Genomic DNA, 20,453 nt, shown 5'->3' on the forward strand with positions numbered 1-20,453 from the left:
TCTGGCAGTGCTCGTATTTGGTTTATTAGGTTCTTTGGTACTAGTGCAATATTGCACTGGTTGTATACAGTATATGTATAGAGTAATTTTGGTACACTAAGTTATTTAATTTATTTTCAGGTGATATTAGCTTATATTCCCCTATCTATTCACTGTTCCCTTCCATCCCTTTTCCCACACTTCTCCCGCTTATTCCTGTTTCCTAGAATTTCAAGTTTAGTGAAATCCCACTAAGTATCTATTTGCTAGTAGTACCTGGCTTCCTCCCTGCAGCTAGGGTCGGGAGTCAGGGTCAGGTGACTAGATGTTTCCTTCCCATTGGCTGTGAAATGCCAGGCGCTGGCAAACAACATTCAACAAAACAAGACGCATACTACAGACAAAAATTCACATTCTTGGCGCATAGCCTTACCTTGACATTGTAGCGTATAGGGAAAACCTTGGAGTTCGCCAAATAAACAAGAGCACTTCGTACTGGATGGACACATCTTGTGTGCATTGAATATTGAAACATTCTGGATTATGTAATCAACTAATATTCAGATGTACGCTGTAATCAACTAATATTCAGATGTACGCTGTAATCAACTAATATTCAGATGTAAAGAACTAATTTTTACCAATTGGTAAATAATTAATTTTTGAACATCTGAGAATATTCATATCGGGGTAACTAGAAAGCGTTGCGCATTGAAATACTTTATTATAGTTTAAGATTAAGCTTTAACGAAACTATTCTTCTGATTATTGATTTCTCTTATTATTATTAAACTCAGTTATTTTACCGAATGCATGCTGCGAAATATACGTGACTAATTCAGATCGCACCTTAGATGCCTGAAGATACTAAAAAAAACTAGAGAAGATGCCTGAAGATACTAAAAAAAACTAGAGAAGCACAGCATAGCTGTTAGTATATTGCAACACCGTTCAACTTTTATAAAATGTTACTGCTTTCTCATAGAAAATATTATTTCAAGTGTTGCTAGCTGTCTTTATAAGATCTAAACTAGATGATTTTTTAGCAAAAGCAAATTTGATGGATTTTCCATTCAATGCATTCGCTAGTTCGATATTGGTTGTATTTCCTTGAAAGGTCTTCCTCCTGGTTAGTTTATTTATCCCTTGAATTCTCTGATAACTATATTTCTTTACCAAATTCTAAGTCACCTTCTTCTCCTACTTAAAAATATTTTCTTACTAAAAGCTAGAAAAAAGGAGAAGGCAACATTAAATTGGTATGCATTTTCTCTATCTTTTTCTCTATTGTCCTGTGTACCTCTTCTCTTTCTACAAGTAATACTCCTGTAGTTCAAAATGTGTTATACACTTGGAAGAACATCTCCGAAGAACAGGGGAATTTTTTATCTCTTCAGAAGGACAGAAAGGAAAAATCTCTTCTCTGTTAGCGAGCGGGTAACTGAATAGAGAAAAATTGCTCGGAAAATCCGTTTCCGCAGACCCAGAGTGCCTGGTCAGCGGAAGACGTTCCTTCCTATCACTGATTCAATAGTAAGTTTCAGATAAAAGTTGGGTTTAGTAGTGAATTAGATTCTTTTATTTATTTATTTTAGCTTCTTCTTCTTCTCGGGAGAGCTACTAAGAAGGAAAACGATATCAAACCATAACAATTACCTGATATTTACACCAAAATAGTGAGTTTTAAATGTACTGTATTTGCGTCATTTTATTCGTTTAAATTTCACTTGTTGAGAAATTAGATTTTATTCTTATGACTCCGATGTCTTTAATTAGGTTGAAGCTCTTCTATCACTGTTATAGGATATATTGCTGTTGCTGTTTTGGTTCGGCTTTGTACAGTGTACAGTATTTTGATTACAAATTGTTTTTTTTATATATATTGATGGATTGCCTTTGCTGGATGAAAAACTCAAGTTTCCATGGTTAAAATTGGTCCAACCCTTGCCCCAATAGAATAACTACTTTGACCTGATACCAATAGATATAAATTAGTTCTTTTTAGACTCAAATAACGAATGTTTACAGTAATATTTGCATAATGACGCAGTGGAGGAATAGAAGTGCCCACACATCTAAACTAGGAATTGTTCTCTTCACCTGAATATTCAGGTCAATTTTATTTCATACTGTGGTTAATTACCTTTGATAAATGCCACAGTTCATTAATTCACCGTTTAATACGCTTTCGTTATTACGCGATTTTCTCTTACGGAGCATTTTCACTCAACGAGTATACTAAGCAGCAGATAAGGAATAAATAAATTTCTTAGATTTATAATTTACTTTTTTTTCTATTATTAATTCTAGGGAATGACTGTTTATACACATTATTTATAAACTTAAACGTGTAACTCCTTTCTTAGAATTATCCTCTGTAAAATATTTATTTCTGTTTTGATTTTTTCTTTACGTTTTTTATAATGAAGTCCAATATGTAGCATGCTTTCCTCACTAAAATTTTGAGTGTTAATGTAAGTTTTCATGTGTTGTTTCTTTCATAGTTTTTCTCTAATTTGTTTATTTTAATTGCGTGGTTGCAGATAGAAGTTGGAACCTCTTATATTCACTTATTGCATTTAGCAGCATATCTTTAGACATGGCATAAAAGACTTTAACTTGTAATAACTTTAGAAATAATTTGAGGTAGATGATTTAGGACTTCCTTTGGTAAAGAAATGTGCTTTCTTTCTATAAGGTTTCTATAAATCTTGATAATAAAACGGATTAATATATTTAAACGAGAATTAGATTTTTTATTCTCTGGAAAAAAACTTTGGACGTAATAAAAATACTTGATGATCCGCATATCTATAATTTTGAACTTTTTACTGGTGTTATTCAAGCCTGTGAGATGAGTTTCAAACTTATATAAAATTAAGTAGACCATAAATCTCGATTTAAATCGAGACACGAGCTCAATATACAATTTTTGGAGTCGATCCTCACTATTTTGGTGAAAAGTTAAAAAATATATATATAAATGCTGTCCCAAAAGTTTCAGCACTAATTTTTTTAAATATGATCCTCAATAATTCGTATAATTTATTTTGTGTGTACGTGAAACAAACTCATTTCCACACTTCTGCCATCCTGGCACGCCCAACGGGCTCTCCTGTTAGCGTCTTGGTGTAATCTTCTTTTGACCAGCACCAGAAATCTGATGTTGCTTGGAAATGGACGAACAACGAGTGAACATTAAATTTGTTTAGAACTGGAAGAAAGTGCGATAGTGGCTTTCTTAAGAATTTCTTAAATGTGTAAAATGCTTTCATTCAAATGAAAATGTTGGCGAGATCAGAAAATTTCTGTAATATAGTCACTGAGATCGGATGCTTCGAAATCCAAACTATTCGTACACATAATTTAGTTATTCCTAGAAAGGTAACATTCGGTAAGTGGTATCAGTGGCGCGTTATACCTTCATGGGGCCCAAGGCAAAAGGGAATTTGCGCGCCCATACAAAGAAAAGACTAATAAAGAACATTTTAAATTTCATTTTGTTACATCAAAACAAACAAATTATGTCTTAAGAACTAAATATAAAATTTCATCAAAGTCGGTTAAACATTTAAAAAAAAAACTTAATTTTCAAATTAATCTTCAAGTAAAGTTCATTGACTTTGGCAGGTAGAAAGTTCAGTTTCGGATAAAAATTACTTAAACATATTAGTAAAAAAACAGCAATGACTTTTTGTAACGGTGATTTTGCACCCCTCCCCCGCCCTTTGATCGAGGTCCTAGGCAGATGTCTTTTTTGCCTATAGGATAATGCGTCGCTGATCAGTATATTGATTTAACGATTTCGGTGTTTTTCTTCGCTTAGATTGACATTATGCTTCCCTTAATAATGCTCTTATATCTAAAGCCTTTACAATTGTCGGATTCACTAAGCGTTTTGCTACTGTGTCTTGTTTACCAATGTATTTTTAATCGTATTTAAACACTGGGAATAAAATTCTGATCTGTCTGCAACCTACCACCTTTTCCATCATTTCTTATCAGGAAATACAGTATGCTCGCTAAATTCATTTCACTTTACACAGTACTTTTCAGAAACACATCAATGACGATTAAGCGGGGACTATCTATAAAAGCAACAAAAAGATTAACATAAGATGACACACAACATCTTGACTTTCTCTCTGGTAATAACGTTTGACAAAGGCAGTACAATATGTTTCATGACCTGTTATAACATAACACACAACTAGGCAAACAGACCACCGATATCAACTTTTGGAACATGGCCAGTCGGTATCGTCAGCAGATAAATAAATAAAAAAGATCTGAATTATGGCTATAGCCCCACTCCTCCCGCTTCCAATCAAAACATTGTCTAGTACAGCAGTTCTCTTTTGTTTTTTGTCCAGCGAAACACCGCATAATACGAGTACAATAAAAAAAAAAGCGACACATTTAAAACATAACGTAAGAAATTATTACAAATATTCGGATACGTACCTTCCATTTCTTCGTGACAGACACATTTGAAATTTACTAGTTACTGGACTGGTAAAATTCTATCAGATTAATAGATAATTTTAATAACTAAAGCTCTGGATCTTTTGAAGATCCAGAATTAATTTCGAAGTTCACTGATAATAATATTCCGTACAGTGGTTTTAAGATTTGTTTCTTTACTTTTTTAATCAATATCCAAATTAAAGTAATTTAGTTATCCAGGTTTTTAAGAATTTAACCTTTTACGTTTAATCTAAAGCAAGATGAGGGCAGAGAAAAAAATGTATACGTACCATATGTTTAAGATGTAAGTTTTCTTATTATGTGCTTTGAAAAAATCTTTTCGTTACTCTTAATTTTGTCTTAGTGAAGTGAACTTGAGTATCGGATCACTACCGAACGCTTGCCTATTTTTCTAAGCTCCATGATACCAAATGTGGGGTAGAGCAGTGTGGAAAAAATGACGCATTTTTAGCGGAAAAAAACAGCATTCTTAATTACCTCTGGAAACTGCATTTCATTATAGTAATTTAATAAACCCTGTCTCTGTCAATTTATTTATCTTCATTGCGGCTAAATTCGATTAATGCAGATCTCATAAGCCACATACGAAAATTTCTTCTCTCCCGGGCATTATCAGTGAGACAATTGCCTCTCTTGTATTGGTGCAATAATCATTATTAGAATCAGAGAAAGTCAGCTTGTCGATTGGAAAATGCTACTGAGATAACGTAATGATGTTCCAGGTCAACGCCACAATAAATTGCAACTCTTCTTTAAGCACTTAAAGAAATCACGTAAATAATATTAATCATCATTCTACGCGCATTATAAACAAAACTAGTTTCACTGAAGAAAGGTATAATTGCGCATAAAATAAACGTAATTAACAATATTTCGAATATCCAGTTTAAGCATTTACAAACGAGATACTGTACTTCACGTTGAATGAGTGAAAATGCTTTAGATAATGGCCAATTTATCGTTTTTTTTTTATTTTCGTTTTCCAATTTTCCTACATGAAAGCAGTAAATTTGTTTACTTTTGATCGGAAATTAAATAAAGCAGGCTCTTGATTATCTCTAGTAGAGGAGAGAAAAGAGACAGAGATAACGTAAAAAACTTCGATAATGCAAACACAAAAACTTTGATGATACAAACGCAAAAACATCGATAACACAAAACGAAGAAAATGCTTAAAAATATTCGTATATAGTATGCTTATTTCCAAAATAAGAATTAAGAAACGATTTAATAAAATGGGCATCAAGTTTATTTAAATTTATATGTAACTGGCAATATCCAGGCGTCACTGAAGTGTTTTAATCATGGTAATTAAAATCTGATTAATTTACGAAAAGCAGAATGTAAATTGCATTCTGCGTACAGCTATTAATTAAACTTTTTTCTGAATAAATTAAACAACTGATTTTGATGAGTTCCATTTACTGTAATGAACAGGACTGACTTTAACTGGTTACCGTTTTAAAACCGAGAAAAGTTTATTTATTATATGAATAGAAGTTTTTAAATCCATTGCGTAACATCCCCAAAGTTAATCCTACTGTGATCACATCGCATATTATTAGGAGTATTCAGACCTGAAGATCGGACAATTTAAATGCAAACTACCAGGTTTGATTGCATATGGAATACCTCTGTGCGGATATTTAGAAATGTCATCGATCGAACTGGCATAGCATTCCCTGTACCAGATGAAAGTGAGAGGGCTTATTAATACTGGCAAGGTAATGATTTATTTTTAAAGAGTAACCCTCGCAAGTGACCGCTCTCAGTTTAGATATATATTAGCAGCTTAATTATAAAACGTTTATTACTCATTAAGAATGATAGACTCGTATTAAACGGAATTAAAATTCATCAACAGTTCGGTGGGTAAACGAATACATTTTATCATAAATTGCAACAATAAGTAGATTTCGATTAATTATAATTATAAACACGTACTCAGAAGAACAAAAAAAATTAATATTTCCATTTAACTGCTTTTATTTGCTCAAGTCAATACATAATTATTGAAAGAGCAAAATTAACGTTTTTTTCCCCTCACTTCAGCGAAAAAGAAATGGTACTTTTGCCTCATGCGCAGAAGACTGTAATAAAACAAGATGCCCGTCTGTCTCTTTTTTTTTTTTGGTTTGAAGCCATTCGAGTTATTTTTTAGCAATCTGTATGCTTAAGATACACAGAAGACTTTCCTTTCTACTCCACTAACACCCTACCAATCTTTTATATCTTAGTGATTTTTCTACTTTTCGGTGTGGATTAAGGCTGGAGAAAGGGATTGATTTTTTTTCCATTTCCATCAGCAACAGACAGGAAAAAAAAAAGAAAAACAATTACCTCACGCACAGTTCTTATACGCAATAGAGGGAGCTACTAGGTCAAGTGATGTATATACGTGCCATCTCTGACTAGTGCAGGGTTATCAGACTTTTGTCAGTAAAACGTCCGAACCTAAGTAATGCCGTCTGTCATACATGCATAAAACATGCCAAGCATTTTATTCTCAGACACCCCGAGAAATAGCCTGGCTACCACTTGTCCTCGGTTGAGGAGCAAGCCTTCTGGGAGACCCTTATCATAAGCGTCACGCACACAACAGTCCGTTGTACGATCGAAGCCGCGAACCTGGTTTAGCACAACTTCCTGCAGTGATTCTGCTGTTGTTTTGTTGATTGCGTGGTATGCGCCGGGATCTCTACTATCCATCAACGTAGTCGTATACTCCTTCCTCCCTTGTCTCCGGCCTCGTCGGCGCTCGTTTGGAACAATTATTGACAGTAATATTTCTCGACGGCAGGGTACACAGTGTAATCGCCGGCTGTCGTGGAGACAGATGTTTGTTTCTCTGACGGCTATGGTGTAAAGGCATCTTACATTTTTTCATCGCTTTGACCCTCGTGTAGTTCAACAATGATTCCAACGCATCATCCTGCATATTATCATGTATTTCCCCAAAATGACAATTTGAATAACCTCTTTATTTGTATAAAATCAATTCATAGAATTATATGTAATTCATAGTTTGATAACAGTACCGCAGATTAACCAGCAGATTCACTTCTTCATTTTCATTTCAGATAATTAAAATAAAATCGCCAGAAAGCTCATGGGATTGGTAATAGCGATTATCGTTCCGAATGATTTCTCATAAAATTATAGCAATATAAATGCAATTTTCAAGCCAATAGAAGCCCATTAAGGCAAACTCATTTTGCAAATATAATTGCTAAAACCCCAGATCCGCATCAATTTAGAATGGGGATCTACCCCTTATAGATCCGCATTAATTTGATGTAAGACAATTCTTTTGTATAAAAATTCGGTGTGTGACAGTTTGCTGTAAACAGGTCAATTATATGTTCGCTATATACAACAATTCCGTGTTTCCAAAGACCAAAAATGAAAAGATTTAATATGCCATGCTAAAATTGTTAATTTAGTGATTACGGTACGATTCATATTTTTGATAAAGCGCATTAACCACCTTCGTTAGCGTAAAGGACCTGTTGTACGACAGTCTATTCTTTCTGTGTCTATCTGGCCGTCCGCATGTAATAACTCGACTTCTACTGGTTAGATTTTCATAAAAAAATTATATTTGGCTCTTTCAGAAAGCTTTGTTGAGCGATCCTAAATTTATTTAAAATTCGAGCAATAAAAATAGCCAATTATTATTGCTTTGTAATGTTCGCTATATACATGAAAAATCGACTTTCGATGAATGGATTTTAATGAAATTTTATATATTTGGCCCTTTTAAGAAATATTTGTCGAGCCCTCCTAAATTTCATTAAAATCATACAAACGGAAATATAGCGGAGCGCAAAACCAAACATGCACCCGGGTCTCCGGATACCATTACTCGATCCTGGAATAGAGATGTGCATTGGTTGAGTATGCGCCTATTATCTTCAGCACAACTGTCCATCTATTTTGTAAATTTTATTCAATACGGACAGATAATCATGCTGCGGATAATAGACGCATATCCACTTCACAACGTATCAGCAAGATTCAGTCGAATACTTCAGTAGCGTAGTATTGACAATTAATTAATTAAATTTATTGATCTTATTAATTTAAAATATCATGCCCCGGACCAGAGCAACAAAGCAACGGGCACAAAGTGGCAGGAGTGCTGTGACTCGGGGTAGAACTGAGGGGGGGGGGAATTCTCCAACGCATCACAGCCTAAAAAATGTGCAACTTGTGAAAGGTTTGCCGAAATCTCTGGAACAGAACATGATTTAGCCAAGGAGAATGTCTTTGTGTGTGCCAGGTGCAGAGAGTGTCTAGAAATTAGTCATCAACTCAGCGTTCTACTGGGCGTCTATGAGAGCTTGAGGTGTAGGGTAGATGCCCTCGAAGAAATTAATATGAGGGGCCCATCAAGCTCTCAGCTGCCCAACTCAATGCCAGAGCTCACTCCTGGGCATCAGGCAACACAGCGGCAATCTCCAAGGCAGAATGAGCTAGTCCCAAAGGAACTAGTAGTTGTTGGTGACTCTATTGGGAGGGAGACGGCGAATATACTAGGTAAAAAAGGATAGATGGAACAGGACCAGGGTATGTCTGCCAGGGGCAAAAGTTGATGACGTTGTAAAGCATATATCATCTTTTAAGGGCACAAAAGGTGATATTGTTGTACACATTGGCACCAATGACATTAAGAGTAGCAGATCTGCAGATTTACTTAACAAGTACAGGTGAATGTTGCAAAAAAGTCGTGAAATAGGGTTAAATTTGAAAGTGTCTGCAATTCTGCCCAGACACGATAAGAGGGAGTACATGATAAGAGCCTTGTCTATCAATTCGGCCCTGGAGGAAATGTGCAAGGCTCAAGGGGTAAAATTTTTTTCAGCGTGGTCTGTGCTTGTGAACAGGAGAGACTGCTTCTACAGGGATGGGATACACTCAAATAGAAAGGGCGCAAGAATATTTGCTGATGCTGTCGAGGCAGTGTTAGGAGGGTCGGAAAACTGCTAGCTTGGGGGGGGTTGATTCACAAACTAAAAGGTTAAAAGTAGCCGCAGGCAGAGGTGAAGGGCGCCCTGGAGCGAGGGGTGCTGTGGGTTTCAGGGATTGATGGCAGTCATCGTGAAACAAGTGGGTATATGGGATGTGTTAGGGTAACTAGGAACAGGAATAGGTGCATGTATGCTTGTATGTATACCAATGCTAGAAGAATAGTAAATAGATTTGATGAATTTGAGGTGTTGGTCAAGAAATCAAAGGCGGGTATTGCTGGGATAGCAGAGACGTGGTGTCACACGGAAATTAGGAATGCAGAATTGGAATTTCGGGAGTACAATGTGTACAGAAAGAATAAACAGGATATGAAGGGAGGAGGTGTTATGCTGTTGATTAAGAAAAACATAAAAGCAAAAGAGGATCATCCAGTTGATATAGATGAACAGTGCACTGTTGAGACAGTTTGGCGTGACATAAGCACTGCAAAAGAAAAAATAAGAGTAGGAGTATGTTATAGGCCTAATGACTCGAATGAGTACAATGAACAATTGTACAGAGAAATAGTGGGCTAGTAAATCAGAATGTCTTATAATAGGAGATTTTAACTTCCCAGATATTGACTGGAACTTTTGGGTTGGTCACTCACACGCTAGTAAGACTTTTGTGGATTTATTGGATGATTGTTTTCTGCAGCAGCATGTTCGAGAGGCAACCAGAGAGAGTAATACTCTTGATCTGGTTATCAGCAGTGATCATTCGTGTATTAAGAATTTGCAGATAAAGGAACCATTAGGTGGCATTCATCACAGTGTAATTGTGGGATTTACTTAAAGATATAATTACCGTCAGGAGTAAAGGAAAGGGTTTTTGCTTCCGTAAAGGGGAGTACAGTGGTCTCAGACAGTTTTTAAATTCTGTACAGTGTGATCAACTGACGATGTTACCAACAGTAAATTCTAAGTGGGAAGCATTCAAGGAATTAATCGTGGAAACTACTAAAAGTTTCATACCTATTAAGAAATATATATATATATATTTTTACCTATTAAGAAATATATATATATATATATATTTACCTATTAAGAAATATCGTTCAAGATTTAGGCCTAAATGAACTAATGAGACTCATGACAGAGAAGAAAAATGCATGGGATGCATATAAATTATCAAGCGACTCAGAAGCCTATGACAGATATAAGCTAGTCTGTAATCAGGTCACAAAGGAGGTTCGGCAGGCGAAGGCAGATTACGAGAAATCTTTGTCTAAAGGTGCTAAGAAAAACAGCAAGGATTTCTTTACTTATATAAACTCTAAAAGGAAGGGGATGAATCTGGTTGGTCCTCTTGATATCGTTAGTTCGACTGTTGATTATCCTGCTCAGATAGCAAACAAACTGAATCAGTATTTTGCATCTACATTCACACATGAGGAGTTATTAAGGTTTGAAAATGGCAGAAGGTTATCAAATTGTAGCAGGGTGCTTAATGATTTCGTAATAACTGAGAGAAAAGTGGAGGAGAAATTGTTGAAGTTAAACAGAAGAAAGGCACCTGGGGTGGATGGAATCTATCCAGTTATATTAAAGGAGGCGGCAAAGCAACTAAGCAAACCCTTAGCCATAATTATGAGAGCATCCTTGGACTCAGGGGAGGTTCCCACGGACCGGAGATGTACAAATGTATCCCCAATTCACAAAGGGGGATCGATCGGTGACACGAGTAATTACAGACCAGTTAGTAACTTCTGTTCCGGGTAAAATAATGGTGGAGTCACTGGTTAAAGATGCATTGCAGGATCATCTACACAAGACGTCAGCAATAATTCAGACACAGCATGGGTTTGTTAAGGGAAAGTCTTGTCTGACAAATTTGATAGGATATTATGATGTGGTTACAAAGGAACAGGATGAAAAAATTAATTTTGATGATATATATTTGGATTTCAGGAAAGCTTTTGACACTGTTGCGCATGGAAGACTATTGTACAAATTAGAGCAGAATGGTAATAAGGGTAAGTTGCTACAATGGATAAAAGGATGGTTGAGTGGGACAAGATAGAGGGCGGTAATTAATGGGTGCTGCTCTTCGTGGACTAATGTTATTAGTGGAGTCCCGCAAGGTTCGGTGTTGGGTTCCTGTTGTTTTGTATATTTATCAATGATATTGTTGGAGGTATATCAGGCTTAGTGTCGAAGTTTGCAGATGATACAAAGGTTGGCAGAGTTGTTAATGACAGTAATGGCAGTGTGCTACTGCAACAGGATCCAGATAATTTGGGCAGATGGGCTAAGAAGTGGCAACTGAAGTTTAACCTTGAGAAATGCAAAATACTGCATATGGGTAGAAGTAACCCCAGAGAAACGTACCAACTGTGTGGTACTACACTTAAGGTGGTAGAAAATGAAAAAGACCTGGGAGTTATTGTGCAGTCAGATGTGAAGTTTTCTGAGCAATGCAGACAGGCTGCCAGGGCAGGTCATGGGGTTTTGTCAATGATATATAGTGAATTTTGCTACCAGGGAAAAGGAAGTGATTGTCCCTCTGTATAAGGCAATGGTTAGGCCACGCCTTGAGTACTGCGTACAGATCTGGAGGCCTCATTTTAGGAAGGATGTAGATTTTATTGAGCGTGTACAGAGAAGGGCAACAAGATTGGTGAGGGGAATGAAGGGATCATCTTACCAGGAGAGGCTTAAGTTCTGCAAATTTCAGTGGCTGGAGACTAGGCACCTGCACTGTGATCTTATTGAGGTGAATAAGGCCTTGAATGGATTGAGCACGCTGAATTCTGATGGGATCCTTCCACTTGTTCAGATTACGAACCTAAGGGGGCATAAATTCCAATTAAGAAAAGACAGATGTAGAACAGATGTGCGGAAATTTGCCATTAGCCAGCGGGTGGTTAATTGCTGGAACAAACTTCCATCTGTCGTTGTGGAAGTTGATAGGTTAAATAAATTTAAGGAGGAACTGGACAGCCATTTGGAGGGAATGGTGTGATTTTTTTTTTTTTTTTTTTTTTGGCTGATGCTGCATAAGCTCATACACTTGCTTTCTTGCATCACATGCCACTACTACTACAGAATGAATTGGTTTAAAAATACATTCTTTTCTTTTTTTCCCCATCATTTTCTAAATTTCCGCCTTCCTTCTGTCTAAAAATGACCCAAATTTTGTCTTTGTTTCCTTAACCCATAAAAGTTTTCAAGTCTCAATAAATTTAATGAAACTAATAAAGTTATGAACCAAAATGGGGCCTGTGGCACAGGTTCCCATGGTTTAGAAGAAGAGAATTCAGCATAGCCAGTGGAAACAATAACTAACTAAATTTAATAAGAAAAGTATCTTTCGGAGTAACGAACTCCTTCTTCCGCAAGTACATACAGAAATACAAACATGACATGAATGGTTAGAAATGGAATAAATCGTACTAAATATGCTGTACGTGATCAGATGACTGAGCGAGCGTGTACATGAGCTCGAGTGACCAGTCATTCACTAAGCCAGATCAGGCGATCGTTGTTGGTGCGCATATGGGATTGCTGCCAGCGTTTGTCGTGTTTCAACACTACTGACTCCAAAATTGGGTGTAGTCTTGTACCTCTACTGCAATTTACACTGAATGATCATTGAATCATGACCAGCTATTTAATACTTCGTAGGTCCTCCTTTTGCCCTCAGTACAGCAGCTATCCGACGTTGCATTGATTCAACAAGATGTCGCAAGCGTTCGGGAAGTACGGCCAACCAAACTGTGTGTAATGCGGTCAGCAATGCAGGTATGGAGGTGATTGGTGTATCCAGATGTGTGATATGCCTTTCCATAGTGTCCCACAAGTGCTCTGTGGGATTGATATCGGCAGAGTTCGGAGGCCAATCGATACGTGTGGACATATGTATATGTAAAGGGCCGCTCCTATAACGTTTGTTCAACTCCGCCTCGTATCTCTGTGAAGAACAGTATCACTACAAATGGGCCAGGTTTTTGTGTATTGTGAGTGTGTTCTGTTATGTTCTGGTCTCTTGGCTACCCAGAAGCATCAGTCACCTGGACAGATGATTCTGGGTACTCGTCCACACCACGGGAAGGTGGACCAGTCCATGTAAAGCACGTACTGTCTCAAGAGAGATTCTGACCCACGATGTTGCCAGAAGGTAGGCCAGGATCCTCTAAGGGGCCCATTTCAGAGAAAAAAAAACAACCACCCATGATGCTGGATATGGAAAAGAAATTAATAAAAATGAAATAATAAATGAATTAGAAGAAAATAAAATAAAACATGTATAATAAAAATAATACAAAAAAATATAGAAAAAGTAAAAATAATAATAAATAAATAAAATAAAAATAAGTAAAATGAAAAGAAAGAAGGTAGTGGTTGCTGCTAAAAAAAAAAAATAGTAAAAACGAGAAAGAAAAGCACTTAATTTTGTCTGCTGGCCGAGGAAAATATCAGCCGATTGGTGCAATAAATAGTTTAGCACCTACGGCCGCATCCGGCGCCGACGGGATTCCTCATTTTATGCTGAAATAACTGAGTACATTTATTGCTGATCCCATTTTGTCGTTATTCAACAAAATTCTTCATCAAAAATTCTTCCCTCCTATATGGCACGTCTATCTAGTAAGACCGCTGCCAAAAATACGCTCTGCTTCTCAGCCCAGTCACTTTCGTCCTATTTCTTCTGCATCAAGCCTATTAAAGATATTTGCAAAATCTCTTCTGAAAACGTTAACCACCCAAATAATGCCACATCAGCCACCGCGGATCCACTATGCCACCCGGTCAAGATCCACCGCTACAAATCTAGTCACCACACTACTAAGATCCTCGAGGCATTTGAGCACGGTTCGGAAATCACCGTTACTTATATCGACGTCCAGGCAGCATTTGATTCCGAATCCGTTAACGAGTTGGCAAGGCTACTAAGTGAGTATTACCTCATTGGAGGAGACGTGCTCTGGTTTATTCAGACAATGCTTGAGAACAGGACCATTATTGCTCGTGATGACAATCTGCGGTATAAGATATGTTCGTGTCAGACGGCACCTGGGATTTCTCCCATCTCCCCGTGTGTTTCGCTGTATCGAGGGCAGTACACTGTCAAACCAGAGACTTGAAAGTGTGTGAGCCGTGTCTGTGCAGTGTGATATGTTGTGCCCATTGTTTGTCCGGCTTATTGGCCACCAGGCCCCTAGTGGGGCTCGACGTTGTCCATACCTTGCCACGTGGAGGCTAGCCGGGTGTATCCAGTATCACAACAAATTGCTCTGGCAGGTCCTGCCATCTAGTTTCCTGGGATTCCAGTGGCTAGGACCTAAAAAATAAAAAAAAAAAAAAAAAAAAAAAAAAATCTGCGCTACACCAGGACTATTACAGCTGGTGTCCCACAAGGCGGGGTCCTCTCCTAATAACTTGTTCTCAGCTGTTCTTCTGCCTTTCGTGACGGGCCGAACTGATATTATTACTTTCGCTGATGATATAAAGCTGTTCACTGCTATCAACCCTGGAGACACTGTTGACTACACAAACGCCTTAATCGTACAGAAAATCCAGAACCTCGAGGCCTTTACATCAATCCTGAGAAGTCGAAACAGTTGACCTTCTCGTTCAAACGCAACCTAACAATGGTGCAACCCAATATAAGAGGATCTGCAATTTCTGCTGTTCAGCAACACACTGATCTGAGCGTTATCTTTGACCAGAAGCTCTCCTTTCTACCACACATAGACCATCTGCAGATAAAGTTCTGTCGACTCCGGTGGATGCTTAAGCAACAACTTATGCATGTCCATGACCAGGCCGTTGTGTGCAGATATATTAAGACATGTGTCTATCCGGTCATACTTTATGGCGCAGAAGTCTGGACCTCAACTGCCACAACGCATCTGAGACGGATTTTTGTGGGCGAATTTTGGCTTTTGAAGTGGGCCGTATGGAAATTTCGTCTTCTCCCTGCACCAAGGACCACCCAGATGGCAGAAGCTCTAAACATCAGACGTCTTCCTGCCATTATCCATGAGAGAAGACTCGTCTTTGCTGTAAAAATGATGGTTGGCATTATTTTGGAACCAGACTCTGGGCTAACTGCGGATGGAGAATCCCAGTACCAAGCCTTCGGGCCAATCCAGTCCTTCAGGCCACCCCAAACCGGTTAAAGTTATCCGATCGGTTCTTACCTGTGCAAATGCTGCAGTACATACACTCCTTGGATTGCGACTTCTATAAGTTCGCATTGGATAAAAAATACAGGCAGAACTTACTCCATCGACTTCCTTCTCAGGACCGCGTCATTAGAACCTGCCCCCAAGGACCTATCCATCACTGCCATGAATCCATCACCACAGTGTTCGAAATTTCTGCGCCTGCTCAGATGACTCCAGCACTGTAAAAGGACTGCTCCCTGGAGAATAATTTAACTTGATAACATGCTGTTGTGTAAATATTTTCATATGTAAAATTTTAATTTTTTTTCCAGTGTTTAAACCTACACTTGTATAATTAGCAATAATATTGGGTTTTTTTTCTCCTATCTCATCCTTGTTTATTAAATTGTATTAGCCTTTACTGTAAACCCCTGGCTTGTAGCCGTGAAGGGCATTGTGTACGACGTGTGCCTTTTGTATGCTATAAAGAGTTCTTCTTCAAATTTTTAGGAGTCATCATGGATGACCGATTTTCCTTTACTGCACATATTCAACACCTGTCCGTTCAAGTTAAGAGTATTACCTCAGTGCTGCTCCAAATTACCAGACAAGACTGGGAACTGAACTCTAAAACCCTACATCTATTTTATAATACTGCCACAATCCCAATTACAACATATGCTGCCAGCCTTTGGTTTAGACGTACTGCACTTAAATTGTGCAAACTAAGTAATCCACTATTCAAGGTTGTTTTCTCCTTAGCCTACTTCACGTTTGCCGACCAGTATCAACTCTAGCTCTACAGACTCTTGCAGGCACTATATCACTTGATCTGCATGTTGTGTTGGGCTTTGCTTTTACATCCGCAGAGGCATTTCTACGGAATTTCAGGGAATCATTGTAAACCCTCAGGCTGATCCCGAAACTGAACGAACCCTATGCTGGAATTTGTTATTGAACACCTGGCAGAATAGATGGAATTCTACCGAAAAAGGAGCTATTACCAAAAAAAGCAGTTCCTGACGTAACTGCATTACTTTCATCATCCACCAGAAAATGGTTTTCACCCTCACTGTTTACCTCTTACGTAATAACTGGACATGGTTCGCTTAACGCAAAACCCTACCAATTCAGACTTTCTAATACCATCTCCTGTCGATGTGACTACCGGAAGACTCTCCTCACGGCCTTTGTGAATGCTCCATTTACGAGGACCTAAGATTGGCTCTTAAGGCAACAGTACCAAACTTGTCTCCTGGATGTTAGAAGATACTCATATCTATTGATAATTTCCAGGCTCTTCAAACCTTCTGCAATGCTGCTTTTAATCGGAGGAAGTCTTTCAATGTTAATGCAAGCAATCAAACTGAAAAACACTTCAAAATTCAACCTGTTGCCTCGTTTGTCGTCCTGATGACGTAATGTCCAAAATTTTGCTGATTTTCAAGAACACACGAAAATTTTAACAGATGCTGCATCTTTCTGGTTCATTCTTTATCAAGACTCTCTGCAACTAAATTCTTCCTCTGTTCATTGATACCGTTATCAACCAGTGACTTCTGATACCACTCCAGGTTAACAGAATTATATCTAGAACTTGTTCCTGCTGATCTTGTTTTTTAATGACATTACTACTTCTGTTTGACAGTACGCCTTTTCTCTTTGTGGACTACTTTGGGCAGCACTGCACAAATACCTGGGCAAAGACATAGATGAAGATTTTTTTTAATATTTTTTATTTTTTTTGTTTTATTTATTTAATTATTTTTTTTTTTTACTTTATGCTATTCTCTTCTTTATTTCTTCGTCTTCTGCTGTCCTGTCTCCTGGGAATGTGTGTGTGTGGGCGCGCTCGCGCCCGCGCTGTTGCCGGGTTGCTGGCATGAGGTTCTTTTGAATAGCGCCAAACTCGCTTTGGACATTCAGTGCGTGACAGTTGAGGTTGGCCATGGTTCATGCGTAGTTGTGGCCCACCTCCCCGTGGTGTAGACGGACACTGGGTAGGCTTTCCAGGTGATCGCCTGCCTGGTGACAAAACGACCAGAAACAACTAAACACCACAACAACATTTCTGGCCTGTTACAGTGCTCTGTAACCATCACAGTGTACAAAGGCGGAGTTGAACTTACATTCAGGTGCCGTCCTACATAAGATACTACACATGGCTACATGTTCCACAAAGAGGTCTGAATACGTCTGGAGCTTTCCCCTACATAGCAACTGCCACAATCGTGGCAAGTAATCCGGTATACAATACCGCTGCGTAAGAGAGGGACGATGGGCGGCTTTAATCTCGAGACCAGAGATGGTAGACTCCTGCCAGAAAGTTGTATGCATTTCATACGGTACTCACGCAAGATCTTATAAATCTGGTCTAAGACGCCCGGGTAATATGGAATATAAGCAGTAGGTACACTGTGACTGTTGCGAAGGGACGAGGGTCTGAAACGAGTTGCATGCTCTTGTGTTTGTAGTAAACACCTGTCATCTACGGAAGATATCTGTGCACCCTTAATCTATGTTCGTCAGGCAGTGTCATCATATTTGGCGATTCTTTCTACAAACAGATACACTGCACGGCTATGGGCGCCCCTGTCAGCTCTGCCATTACCAACTTCGCAATGGAAGAGTCAGAGGAACACATATTCCTGAACCTGCCTGTACCAATCACCATGTGGTGCAGGTCTGTAAACGATATTTTCACCGGCATCCCCTGAGGTTTAGATGCGCCGCTGTTAGAGTACCTCAACTCCCTATCGCCCTTCATACAGTTCACTTTGGAATTGGAAGTGAGCGAACGGGACACTTCCTTTCCTAGATGTTTTGGTGAGACGAGTGGGCTCTCGTCTGGAAACCTCAGTATACCAGAAACAAATGTGCTATTCACGAACAACAATGGGCAATTCACGAACTACAGGTCAGCCCATGCCCCTTGTCATCTAAACAGCACGGCACGCGCTCTACTCTCTCGAGCTTGGAGCCATTCCAGCTCAGAGGAAGCCAGGCGCACCGAGGTTTCTAGAGTAAAAGCTGACCTCACCAATTGTGGATACCCAGCCGTTTGTTAGACAGGTGCTTACTACAAGCACAAGAGCTTGCAACTCATCTGAGGCCCTTGTCCACTGGCGACGGTGGCATATATTGTACAATCAATAGATGGATTAAGCGTGCAATCAATTTGGTGTTAATTTATTACTTGCATAAGAGAGAACAGAGGATATAATTTACTTAAATAATGATTACGAGGGACAATCAGAGTGAGAAAAGTTTGATGGCTAGAATTCAGGCGGAGTATAATGAAAGACATTTCTTCAAGAAGAGATAGAGAATAATAATAGAGTTTATGATATTGTAAACATCAAGGAATGCATGAAGTTTTTGGGATGGAAAAAACCCACAAGGAGAAGAAAGAGAATAATAAAAAGTTACAAGATACATAATAATGTCTTTCACCTGATGTAAACCAACTTTAGGCAGTTTCAGTCCAGTAATTACATTTTTTTTCTTTATTTACCACTTTATCAAATAATGAGGGCTTTTATTTAATTTCTTTAGAATACTCTCCGATTGCACACATTATCGAAGAATTTAGCGAAAATATTAGATTCAATTAAAAATATTAGATTCAATTAAACTAATTCCAGTTGAAACTCAAACTGAGAATTCCATAAATCTATACCTCAGTTCAAAAACCATTGCAATGATATAAGAGGAATGAGGGAAGATCTAGAAATTGTGTGAGTAATGAATAGTAAGTTACTAATGAACTTCGGAAAGAATTTTAGAAATGATTGATTTCCTATGAAAAGAACTGTGTCTTGGCTATCAGAGAATTCATCTAGAGTTGTAACTGGATCATTTCTTTCGCTTCTATGATGATGTCTTTACTGATACCTTCTTATATCTGTTCTAATTAGTTCTTAAATTTCCAATTGATCTTTCCATTAATTCCTTCTCACCAAGTAACTCATTCATTTTCGAGATTGTAGTCTCTCTCTCTCTCTCTCTCTCTCGACAATGCAATCATGATGATGATTCCTTTATATGTTACTGGTTTATTATACCGTTTGTTCTACTTTATTTTGACCGAAATATTTTTAATTTCAGCATAGAAAAATATTGTTGATCGAATTACATGAATCGGTTTAGTATTCTAGTCAATATGCTAGTTTTTTGACAGTCTGGTAATTTGTCAATTTTTTCTCAAACAGATACGCTGTACCAATTACTAAACAGAAGCTAAAATTTGCACTATAATATGATAAGAAGGTAGTCACTTTGTATGGCAGAAGTGTATGGAACTTGAAGAAGTAGATGTAAGAAAAGCAAATTAATGAAATTTCTCAGAATTTATGAATATTTATGAATTGATTAGTATTAATAAAGATGTATCTAACTCTCACCTTGGTACCTCACGGTAAAATTTACAGCGATACAGTGAATACTGTTTTCGGCTGCCAAGATGGCAATAAGAATATATCTGCATAAAAATCAAAGATTTGCATTGGTTTCCGTATTTTCAAGTCTATAACCTGTATTTACACTTTTTAAATAACCTGTATTTAAAAAGTGTATTTAAACAAAGGTTATTTAAACAAATAACCTTTGTTTAAATACACTAGGTTTTGAAATTTAAGCAGCACACCTACTTTATAACATATTTTTAATGTTAAAATCCAGACATTCCTGTTTTTATGGTCCATTGGATCTTCGAGGAATACAAATGTGGCTCAGACTGGTGTGTGTGTGTGTGTGTGTGTGTGTGTGTTAATGTAAAGGCAACTCAGGCTATGAGGTTTCACTCACTATGTTGTGTCTGTAATTACATGATTCTTCTTTTTGGCTGCTGCCACTGGGCGAAAAC

Source organism: Mastigoproctus giganteus, chromosome 2 (genome assembly GCF_048544385.1).
Source record: "Mastigoproctus giganteus isolate SK-2022 chromosome 2, ASM4854438v1, whole genome shotgun sequence".
Classification (NCBI taxonomy): Eukaryota; Metazoa; Arthropoda; class Arachnida; order Uropygi; family Thelyphonidae; genus Mastigoproctus; species Mastigoproctus giganteus.